We start from the raw sequence: 12,696 nt of genomic DNA, 5'->3' as shown, positions 1-12,696 counted from the left end.
TGTTAGTGAGTGACATGCTTCAGTCCATGTGTTTAGTCAGTACTGTTATTTTTTGCTTCATATAGAATACACTTCTAAAAGCTAAGGGAGAAGTGATCAACACAAAGCTACTGCTTTCTGCTGGTTTAAATAGAGTAAAGAATTGTAGAAAATCAAGAGGTGCCACTGCACCAATGATTGCACTAACCAAAGAAACAATAAAGATGGCAGTTATTTGTGAGGATAATCATCATGCAACTGTTCAAGAGATTATGATTATATTGAGAATTTTGGCTAGAAGTACTCATATGATTCTGAAAGAACACCTCAACATGTCTTGTTTGTGCTAGATGGATTTGTCATCTTATTACTCTTGAGCAAAAGGCTGTGCATAATGTGTATCAAGATTGGAAAGCAACAGTTCATGCAAGTGGATATGAAATGCCTGCAGAACATATTACTACATATGAAATGTGGTTGTATCTTTATAATCCTGACAGTAAACAATGAAGCATGCAGTGAGCTGAAAGGGAACTCCTAGACCAGTGGTTTTCAACCGGGGTGCTTAGGGTGCCACAGCAACATTCCAGGGGTGCCACGTAATTTGAGTTAAATTACTTAAACTTATTATTATTTTTTAATTTATATGTTTATTTCATTATAAAAAGGTGTCCGGCATCTTTTTAATTTTGTGGTGATCTATAATTGATCTTTACTTAGTACCTCTATATAAAGAATAAAATTATATACTGTATATATATTATTTGTATTATGAAATGTAATTTTTATAATTATATTATTGTAATAAACATCATATAACATATATATTTTTTAATATTGTGTGTGTGTGTGTGTGTGTGTGTGTGTGTGTGTGTGTGTGTGTGTGTGTGTGTGTGTGTGTGTGTGTGTGTGTGTGTGTGTGTTATACACAGAGAGAGAATCAGATCTAACAGGCAGAAAATTGTGTAGGGGTGTCGCAAAATAAAATAAATTACTTAGGGGTGCTGTTATTAAAAAAAGGTTGAAAACCACTGTCCTAGACACAAGAAAGCTTCAACTATGAAATCAGTGGCAAACAGATGCTTATCATTCTCTTTGTATAGTATAAGTTAATGGAGTGAAGGAACATACAAACAAACAAAAATAATAGGGCAGTACTATTACTTTATTCTAGAGACCCTAGTTTAAAAAAAAAAAAAACTATGTGATGTTAGCTGGGAGCTAATATCTCAGGGTTTTTTTTTTTTTTTTTTCCAAATAATTTTTTTAATAGCAAAGAATGAATGGAGTGAAGGAATGCACAAACATGCTAAAGTAATAAGGCAGTACTATTACTTTGTTCTAGAGACCCTAATAAAAAAAAAAAAAAAAAACAGATGTTAGCTGGAAGCTAACATCAGAATTTTTTTTTTTTTTAAAGCAAAGAATTTTTTTTCAAAGAATAACAACTTTATATTGTTCAGGATCTAGCTAATACTAACTGGGAGTTGAACAATTTTATAACTGAGAAATGACCAGAAGTGAAATTATTATGTAAACAAGGGACCAGAATATGCTTAGATTTCAGCAAAATCCCTGAATTGTGAAGATTCACAAGAGGTGGTGGCTCAGTGGATGAAATGAACAACTGCAGACCTGTCAGTTTAACATCTGTGAGAGGAAAGGTTAAGGAATTCTTAGCTAAGGGTGCAATATAACATTATCTGGACATCTCCAGAATAAGGGAATCACAGCATAGCTTCATTAAGAGCAGATCATGTCTGACTAAACTAATTAGCTACTATGAGGTTGTCAGAAAAGAACTTCTTCTGATAGAGTTCTGTATGAACCACTGTTGCATAAAATGGAGCATCATGGTATTAAGAACATGTTACTAGTTTAGATAAAGAGATGTCTAAGTGTTAGAGACAGAGTAATTGTAAATGGCCACTGCTCTTCATGGACTCATGTTATGAGCAAAACCCACAAGGTTTGGTTCTTGCCCTTTACCTTCCTAATATTCATTAATGATACTGATGCAGGTCTTCCAAGTTTAATGTGTAAGTTTGCTAATAATACAAAGGTGGACAAAGATTAATGACAATAATTAGGGTATGCTACTTCAATATACAGGCTTGGAGAACCCACTCTATCAAAGATGTGGACTTGTTTGTTGTTTGACATGGTACAGAGGGGCAACTAGATTAGTTACGGAAACAAACAGGTATTCTAATCAAGAGTGACCTGAATTTGTAGGCCACAGTGTTTGGAAACTAGGCATTTGTAGAGTGACCTGATGATCATGGTGTTCAAGGCCTTGAAAGGCTTGAGTTAACTAAATGCTGAGGAAAGTTTTACACTTAGTTAAATGACATGTACAAGGGGAATCATAAAATTAAACTGAGAGGATAAATTGTATACCATATGCGTGAAAATTTTCCTTTAGTCAAAGGCTTACAATGCTTTTTGACCGTATGTTGTAATCACAGGACACTCATTGGGTAATTTTCATTCCTGTGATCACAACATACGGTCAAAAAGCATTGTCAGTTTCAGGAAGGAAAATCATTTTGCAATTTTTTCATTAAATTTTATTTTTTACTTAATTTTTAATTGCGTTAAATTGATTTTTCATTGTGTTCATTTGATTTTTAATTATTTCTTACTGTAATGTAAATTTTTTTTTTTTTTTTGTTGTTGTTTGGTGCATATATAAGCTTGCTTCTTTGCATTGTTTTGCCAATACTAATACTTCCAGTGAAGTTGGGGAAATATCCTGAAAGAGATATAATACAAGATAGTCATAAGAGCCTTGATTCCTTAAATGGATTAATGGATGGATTAAAAAAGGAAATTTCCATTTATGGAGATAGCCATAAGATGAGTAGCAGCTACTCAATGTTCATCTTATGGCTCAAAGAAGTCAAAATCCAATGTATATGGCAACTGCAATATACATTGGATTCTGACTTGTCTTGCAGTTGCCAATGTATATGGCAACTGCAAGACTGCACTTGGAATACTGTGTACAGAGGATGCACCTAAAAAAGGGGCACCTATACAGGTAGGTTGCTACAGAGCTTGGCAACCTACCACCTTAGAGTTGACCTCATTAGGGTCTATAATGCTACTAGAGGAGATAGTAAAATGAATGAAAGCAAACTTTTCATTGTTAAATAATTCCAGAACTAGAATTCAAATTCAAATTACAATATGTATACTGGATTGTAGTAGTTTTTTTTTTTTTTTTTTTTTTTTTTAGCTATTGAGTTGTTAATTGCTGAAATACATTATCTATATTCAAAGGTTACTGGATAGTTACCTATGTGTGTGTGGGGGGGGGAAACACATGGTGGCATTTATTTTCATTTTTTTATATGTATTTATATTTTATTCTTATTTAGTTACTTGTTTTATTTATTTCTGGCTAGTGAAGGTAAAACCTGTGGCTTCCTTGCACTATATGGCTAATAGCAATATTAACTTTGCTGTCATATTCACCATGAAATTAGCAATGAAATCATAGGACTGGGAAGGCTACTCCTGTTAAGGGAGCTAACTACTCTGACTAACGAGACCTTTAAGAAATCATTCAATCTCCAAAAGATTCTAACCCAAACCATGTGGAAATTTTTTACCACAAACAGCAGAAGGATAATACTAGTAAGTGTTACAGCTAACTGCTAGCATGGCAAGCTGTAATTAAAAAACCTTTAAAAAAAAAGGGAGAGGAGGCTAAAAAAGGGAGAAGATTAAGATTTAAAATAAAGAAGAATAAAAAATAGCACAATAAAATTGAAAGCTGTTACATCACAGGAAGCACAACGGCAAAGACTCACAGAGGATAAGTGCAACTGCACCTGGAGAAAGGCAAAAAAATCCCCAAACGTATAAACCTAAAGCCAAATTTTTGACCCTTATTTCATTAGCATTAACATTGGCAAATAATACAAGAAAGCAAGCTTATAACAGCATCAGCAAAAAAAAAAAAAAAAACCCCATCTCACTCATCCATTCCCTCTTCATTAAATTTAAGCTATTAATTTCCACAAGAACAGATGGATGTTTGTTCCAGCAATCAACTACCCACTGGCCAAAGTTCTGCACATCTACTCTGCAACTGTCGCTCCTCAATTTGAATTTATATGCCCTCATTTGTGTAATCTGAGCAAAAAAAAAAAAAAAAAAAAATCCCATCAGCACTGAGCTTGCTCAACCCATTCAAAGCCTTAAACATCTCAATCAGATCATGTCGACAGCAAGTGCATAGTCTCCAAATTTTCCTAGTCACCAAATCTTCAGTTTTGCAAATTGTAGATTTGCAAAACTGAAGCCTTTCTTGATAAGAGCATGCCTTTGTTCCCACTCACTAATCTCACTGCCCTTCTCTGTACTTCTTCCAGCAGCTCAACATCCCTCCTAAAATGAAGCCTCCAGACCTGTATGCAGTATTCAAGATATGGCCTGACCATTATGCCTTATACAATGGGATAATAATCTCATTATCCCTGCTAGCAAAATTCCTGTACAGTGGGGCCTCAACTTATGATGACACTGACATCCAATATAAGTCCATATGCTCCCTTATTTTAAGGACCAATGATATTTGCAGGTACCGATGGCATTCTGATATAGCTGGAACGATACAGAGTGGAAATTTTCAGACACGGAACATCACTCATACAATTGGAACCAGCGCATTCTGCCTTGGAGATTGCTGCTGTGTTTGCCTGATACACAATAGTGAGCCCTGGCATTGAGTTGGGCAGCTGAGAGCTTGATGGCCCCTCATATTAATCTCTTTGAGGGCTACCCTACACCTCAAGCTCTCATAGATGCCCAGTAGAACGCTGAGTTGACGCCTAATTTCTAGACACTCTCTGAACCTGGCACACACAAAGACATCCTCCTTGGCTAGATCATGTTCTGTTCCAGAGAGTTCGGCAAACATTAATATTAGTATTAGTAATGGCTGCATGGTGCAAGAAAGCCTATGGCTTATGCTGCACCAGCCAAAAAAACAACATTTCACTAGTTGCACATTTTTTTAGGCTGTGATGCATTGAAGAATCGTCCCCCCTCAGTTCTCCCCCAAGTCACAGCACTCCTGCCACTTTGTGCCCGTTGCTTTGCTGCTCTCGTCTGGGGTATGATATTTTAAATTAACAAAATCAATAAATCTTATTTTAATGTTGATCTAAGATCAATAAATTTAATTAATTAATTGTCAATACTACACTATCTAACAGAATCCTAAATGCAGTGATGTGTATTATGTTATACAATTTTACTTTAGAGCTACCTAGTTACCACAATTAAAAATTTGAATTTACAAGATTCGAACAAAATAACGGTTTTACGTATATTACGTAGTAATCAACAAAAACTCTCATCTAAATTAAAAATAAAAATAACCAGCATAAAAAGGCTACTTATAAAGTACAATATAAAATAACAATTATGTAAATAAAACAGCAAACACATCGCTTTTTTGGAGCCTGTAATTCACAGCTGTAATTTTTAAAGAGAGTCAGCGGCCTCTCTCTGATGAACAGTCGGTTGTACATGACATGAGCACTGGGGTGTGCTGTTATTCAATAAAAGATACAGGTGAGTATGCCCAATCCTTAGCCTTCCTAAAATTATTTCATTTTGCCTATTTTTTTGGAAGCTGGAGAGCCACAGCTTTGGTTCTGCTTTTATTTGGTAGAGTTCGTTTTCTGGATAACTTTTCCAGATTAGAGACCAGATATTATAACATGCTTTATGGATAATGTGTTTGTAATTTGTATATAGAACTAGAAAAGTCTGAAATAGCAGTTTCTAGTTGTTTGGCCGCAAGATCTGCTCTTTCATTACCGTCTATTCCTGAATGTCCTGGGATGCAGCAGAATGTCACAGTTTGGTTCGACTCATTACAAGCAAGTAACTTGGAATGTATTTGTTTTATTATAGGGTGAGAGGAGTTGTTACTACTAATTATAGTGACAGCATTGAGTGAGTCGTATATTAAAACAGGTGTAATTAAAAGTTCAGCAATCGGATCAAGAGCTAAGTTTAAAGCATAAAGCTCAGCAGTAAAGATACTGCTTTCTATTGGTAATGAAACAGAGATGGTGAATGAAGGGAAGATTGCTGCAGGACCTACTTGGCTCTCAGTTTTTGATCAATCTGTATAGATTTTACAGGCCTGTGAGATAGAAGCAGAAAGATTTTCATGTAACTGTGCAATATTGGGGGAGGACAATGTGTTCTTTCCCCCACTGTTGAAAATAGTCATCGTAAATTGCAGGAATATTTCTCCAAGGTGGATCAGGTGTCATGTCCTGAAATATACTGCTGATTTCAATATTCCATGTTTGAGTCAGTTCTTTAAGTCTAAGTGGAGCAGGTCGGTTTTCATTTGGTTTACTATTCTAAAATGACTCCCATACAGACATCTCCAACTAGGGTGAAAGGGAAGGCTGCGGATTTTTTCGGCATACATCAAAAGTAATGCTTTCCTCCTAAGATGTAAGGGAGGTTTATGAGCTTCGATGTAAAGGCTCTGAACTGTGAAGGTTCTGAAAGCCCCTAGAAAAACTCTCAGAGCACTGTGCTGGATCATGGATTCAGTCGCTCTATAAGTAGTTTTTCTCACGTCACACTGCAGAGCCATAAATCCAAGCAAGACCTGATGAGAGCTCTATAAAGATGGATCAAGGTATGTCAGTCAGTGCCCCATGACATGGATGACACACACACCAGACTATATTCAATTTCTTCAAGCAGATGATACGAAGGTAGGTCACGTGTGCTTGAAAGTTCAGTTTCCTATCTAGTACCAGGCCAAGAAAATGGACAGTGTGAGCAAGAGGTATTGGCATGTTATTAATCTTTAGCTCAGGATCAGGATGAAGTGACTGTAATTTGCAGAAGTGAGTAATGGTGGATTTTTGCTCAGCAGGACAATTACCATTGTGTAAGGTCCAGGCTTCTATTCTGGCTAGAGCAATTTGCAACTGTCTTTCAATAGTATTCATACTCTGACTGGCAGGATATAGCAAGGTCATCTGCATATATGTATATTTGAATGGTTTTTGGAAGATCTTCCAATATGTTGGTGACCCAAATTGCAAATAGGACAGCACTCAGTATTGAACCCTGAGGTACACCCTTTTCTTGAATATGAGATGCTGACAGCATGTTGCGAAATTGGACTTGAAAAGTGTGTAATCTTAAAAAGTTCTGAATTTGAGGAATACAGCCACTCAGCCCCAACGACTGCATATCTTTAATAATGCCATGATGCCAAGTGGTATCAAATGCTTTTTGAATATCTAAATTGACCATCACTAGATGCTGTCTCATGGCGAAGGCATTGTGTGTATGTTGGATTCAATTTTTACACGTAAATCTAGGGTAGACCTGTTTTTGTGGAAGCCATAATAGTAATCAGAAAGAAGATTATGGGAATCTAGAATACAGGTGGGCCTCTAATACAACATCCTTTCAAAGTTCTTGCCCAAACAACTTGTCAAAGATCATCATCATCAGCCATTTTAAATCCACTGCAGGATGAAGGCCTCTCCAGCACCTTTCCAGTTCCTTCTGTTTTGAGCACTGGCCATCCATTTACTACCCAAAAACTCATGAATTTCATCTATCCATCTCCGCCTTTGTCTTCCAGGTTTTCTTCTAGCTCCTCTTGGGTACCATTCTGTTATTTTCTTAGTCCATCTGTCATCATGACTTCGAGCTATGTGTCCTGCCCAATACCATTTTAGTTCTTTAGTTTTGATAAGAATGTCCTTCAATTGAGTTTTCTGCCCCTGTCAAAGATATTGGTCTGTAATTCTGAACTAGAGAAGAATCTTTGCCTGGTTTTGGTATTGCAAAATAGGAGTGACGCCATGACAGAGGATATGTATTTTCTGAAAAGATATGGTTATATAAGAGTAATAATATGCCTAGCTCAGCTTCACATAGATGCTTTGGCATACTGTAGTGAATGCTGTCCAGTCCTGCTGCACTATTTGGAGATTTACTCAAGGATTCAGTTTACTCAATTTGCAAATGTGACCCCAATTCACAAAGGAGGATCAAAGGCTGACACAAGTAATTATAGACCTGTAAGTTTAACTTACAGGTCTATAATTACTGTCTGATAACACACAGGATTCCTGTTCCCCTCTAAGCCCCAGGGGCTTAGAGGGGAACAGGTATCAAATATCAAGACAGTAGCAAGATAATATCAAGACAGTAGCAAATTTAAAATCGAGAAAGGAGTTCGACAAGGAGACACAATATCTCCGAAGCTGTTTACTGCTGCCCTTGAGGAAGCTTTCAGAAGATTAGACTGGTCGCAGAAAGGAGTCAATGTGAACGGAGAGTACCTAAACCATTTACGATTTGCAGATGACATTGTGGTCATAAGACACGATCCCAAAGAATTAGAGGAAAATCTTAATCAGTTATGCACAGTTAGTAAGGATTTTGGACTAAAGATGAATATGGCTAAAACAAAAGTAATGATGAACAAGTATGCCACAGAAAGGGAAATAATGATTGAAGGAGCAGTAATTGAAAAGGTGGAGTCATATACTTATCTGGGACAAGTTATTAGCTGTAATAATGATAAATGGCTGGAGGTCAAGAGAAGAATAAATTTTGGATGGATAGCATTCAGGAAATATAGTCACATACTGAAGAGCAATATCCCAGTTTGTCTGAAACGTAAAATAATGAATCAATGTATACTCCCCACCATGACTTATGGAAGTGAAACTTGGGCACTCACCAAAAGAATGGAAGAGAAGCTAAGAACTACACAGCGAAGACTGGAACGAATTATATTGGGAATCAGACTGTTAGATAAGAAGAGAAACACATGGATTAGGCAGCAAACTCAAGTAAAGGACATTCTTATCAAAACTAAAGAACTAAAATGGTCTTGGGCAGGACACATAGCTCGAAGATATGATGACAGATGGACTAAGAAAATAACAGAATGGTACCCAAGAGGAGCTAGAAGAAAACCTGGAAGACAAAGGCGGAGATGGATAGATGAAATTCATGAGTTTTTGGGTAGTAAATGGATGGCCAGTGCTCAAAACAGAAGGAACTGGAAAGTTGCTGGAGAGGCCTTCATCCTGCAGTGGATTGAAAATGGCTGATGATGATGAAGTTTAACTTCTGTTCCAGGAAAATTAATAGAGGCACTAGTTAAAGAAGCACTGCAGGATCATTTAGACAAGACTTCAGTTATAGCTCGGACACAGCATGGTTTTGTTAAGGGGAAGTCTTGCCTGACCAATTTGATTGGATACTATGATGCAGTTACAAAGGAACTGGATGCAGGGAATAACTTTGATATTATATACTTGGACCTTAGAAAGGCTTTTGATACTGTTGCACATGGAAGACTTCTGCACAAATTGGAGCAGTGTGACATTGGAGGCAAATTGCTGCTGTGGATAAAGGGGTGGCTGAGGGGGAGAAGACAGAGTGTGGTAATCAATGGACACTGCTCGTCGTAGACTAATGTTATTAGTGGAGTCCCTCAGGGCTCAGTGTTGGGTCCATTATTGTTTTCTGTATTCATAAATGATATTGATGATGGTATATCAAGCTTAATGTCGAAGTTTGCAGACGATACAAAGGTAGGCAGGGTTGTCAAGGATACTACTGACACTATGCTGCTGCAACAGGATCTGGAAAGGTTGAGCAGATGGGCTGAGAGGTGGCAAATGAAGTTTAACATTGACAAATGTAAAGTACTACACATGGGAAACAGCAATCCCAGAGCAACGTATCAACTCTGTGGTACTACACTGACAGTGGTAGAGAATGAAAGGGACTTCGGGGTGGTTGTGCAGGCAGATATGAAGTTCTCTGAGCAGTGCAGATGGGCTGCAAGAGTAGCTCATGGTGTATTGTCGATGATATATAGGAATTTTTCTAGCAGGGATAAGGAGGTGGTTATTCCCTTGTATAAGGCAATGGTCAGGCCACACCTAGAGTACTGTATACAGGTCTGGAGGCCTCATTTCAAGAAGGATGTAGAGCTGCTGGAACGAGTACAGAGAAGGGCAACAAGATTAGTGAATGGAACAAAGGGGTGCTCTTACGAAGAAAGGCTTAAGTTTTGCAAATTACAGTGTCTGGAGACTAGGCACCAGCAAGGTGATCTGATAGAAGTGTATAAAGCCTTGAATGGTTTGAGCATGCTCAATGCTGATGGGATTCTTCCTCTCGCTCAGAATAATCACCTGAGAGGGCATAAATTCAAATTGAGGAAAGACAGATGTAGGATAGACGTGTGGAAATTTGCCTTTAGCCAGCGGGTGGTTGGTTGGTGGAACAGACTTCCATCACTTGTCGTGGAAGTTGATAGCCTAAATAAGTTTAAGGCTCAGCTCGACAGGTATTTTGAATGAACAGAGGGGTGAAGTGGAAGTGGTTTCTTTTCTTTTTTTTTTTTTTTTTTTTTTTTGGCTGATGCTGCATAAGCTTGCTTTCTTGCATCAAATGCCTCTACTAATGCTAATGCTAATTCCTTGAGTTCAACTAGAGTAAAAGGCTGATTATAAGGAAATGAGAGTCTAGTTTGAAAATTTAATTCTTGACATTCTTCATTAGTTTTAATGCATTGAAAGGAGGTCACATAAGAAGAAGAGGTGGAACTATTACAAAATGACTCTGTTAAAGCATTTTCAATATCAGTAGGGGAGGATAGGTCCTGCCCATTCCATTGTATTAGTGGAGATTGCAGCAGTAGAAATTTCCCATTGAGAGATTGAATTTTTTTCCAGATAATTCAAGCGTCGGTATTTTTGTTAATAGTTGAGGCGAATTTAATCCAGGAGTCACGTTTTGCTTTTTTTCTAATTTGTCTGGCTTTGGCTCTGAGTTTTTTTGTAAACAATTAGGTTGGCAGTAGTTGGGAATTTGCAAAACTGGTTCCAAGCATGGTTTTTTTCTACTTTCGCTTTGGAACAATCTGCATTCCACCACTGATTTTGGTGTATACGTTTGCACTGGTCAGATATTGGAATGGAAATTTCTGCTACAGATAATATATGGGTGGTAACGTGATCAGTTACATCGTCAAGATGTTGTTGAACATATTGGGTGTTGAATAGGACACAAGTGGAGTAGTTTTTCCAGTCTGCTTTTTGAAAATTCCAAGTACAGCCTTTAGGACATGACATGACCTGTGTTTGAATTGAACTGATAATAGGAAAGTGGTCACTATGGAATGGATCATTCAGCACTAACCATTCCATGCTTGGTAAAAGAGATGCTGAACAGATGGAGAAGTCTATGGCTGATGTAGTACCTGTATGTAGTTGAACATGAGTTGGAGAGCCAGAATTTAACAGAGTCAGATTACAGTTATCCGTGAATGTTTCAATTAACTGTACTCTCCTATCCATGGTGAAAGATCCCCATGCTGGATGATGACCATTAATATCACTGAGTAAACAGACAGGAGGTAGAAGTTGTTGTCAAGTTCAGTCTGGGAGCAAGGATAATGAAATATAAATGGATGCAAGGGTTAATGATATCGAACTGCTACAACTTCTAAAAAGGTCTGTATCTGGAGATGACTTGACAATATAGTAGATTTGCAAAGAATATCTACTCTTCCCTAAGCAGGACCATCAGAATCCCTGTCTCACCTAAATATGGAGTAATTTTTGAATTTCAGACAGACTTGTGGTGATAGGTTTCCTGTAAGCTTGCCTCCACTGCATTAGTTTGAATAAGTAAATCACTCAGGTCATCAAAAATACAGCTGAATCCTCTACAGTTCCATTGTAGGAATTTATTCATTGTTTGGGTTTGATCGAAGAAGATTAATCTGACTGCGTTTTCTGAGAAGGCTTCAGTCTGCTTTGTTTTAATTTTTCATTCCTGGAAAAGGTTGGGTGTCCTGTTTCTATGGTATCACTAGCATGTAATTCTAATACTGAGTCATCATCCTCTCGTTAAACATCAATTTCCGGGTTTCACTTTTTCCTGGTTTTCAACAATTACTGATTTTGCTGTTTCAAGCAATATTGAAATAGCAATGCCTTGGGATACTGATTTCATTGACTAAGTTTCTTTTTGGATGTTAGCATAGTTTTGTCCGAGGGGGAAAAAGAGCTGCTCGGTTCTATGGAAACATCTGTTTTTGTTGCAACTAAGCAGCTACTTCTTGTGACCGATGAATATGATCGGCTAGGCATGGTTAACAATACTTGCTTTCTTACTTCAGGGTATGTGACTTTATGCTCCACTTTATATTTCTGGATTTTTTTTTTCGTTTTCCAAAGGTCACAGGCTTTAGAAAATGCAGGATGGCTTCTTTTACAGTTTGAGCAAGTAGGAGAAGAAGTGGTACAGTCTTCTTGGGAATGCTCCGTGGAGCCACAAATAGGACACACAGCATCGTCTCAGTACAGCATCTATGCACGGCCATACTTCTGACACTTAAAGCAAAGCAGCGGATGGGATTTGGGATGTAAGGTCGAATCTTGCAGTTTAAGTAACCTGCTTTAACAGAAGACGGAAGGTTTGGAGTGATGAACATCAAAATAATGGACCTGGCTGGTAGTAGGTTGCCATCATTTTTGGTCAATCTCCAAGCACGTGTCACCTTTTGTTCACTAAGTTCTTGTACTATTTCTTCTTCGCAGACAGTTAGTAAGTCCCATTCACTAATAACACCTTAAGACGTATTCAGAGTGTTATGGGGCTTAACTGACACTG

At 37.6% G+C, this 12,696-nt stretch overlaps 1 protein-coding gene across 8 annotated transcripts in view; it reads right to left on the bottom strand.

Annotated features, from left to right (window-relative positions):
- Ufd4 (ubiquitin fusion-degradation 4-like) overlaps nt 1-12,696 on the bottom strand; it is a 729,475-nt gene that overhangs the window by 386,407 nt on the left and 330,372 nt on the right. The window lies entirely within an intron of this gene.

This window comes from Mastigoproctus giganteus, chromosome 6 (assembly GCF_048544385.1).
Source record: "Mastigoproctus giganteus isolate SK-2022 chromosome 6, ASM4854438v1, whole genome shotgun sequence".
In the NCBI taxonomy this organism is placed as follows: domain Eukaryota; kingdom Metazoa; phylum Arthropoda; class Arachnida; order Uropygi; family Thelyphonidae; genus Mastigoproctus; species Mastigoproctus giganteus.
Note: the sequence above shows the minus strand (reverse complement) of the source record. Positions and strands in the feature narration are given on the sequence as shown.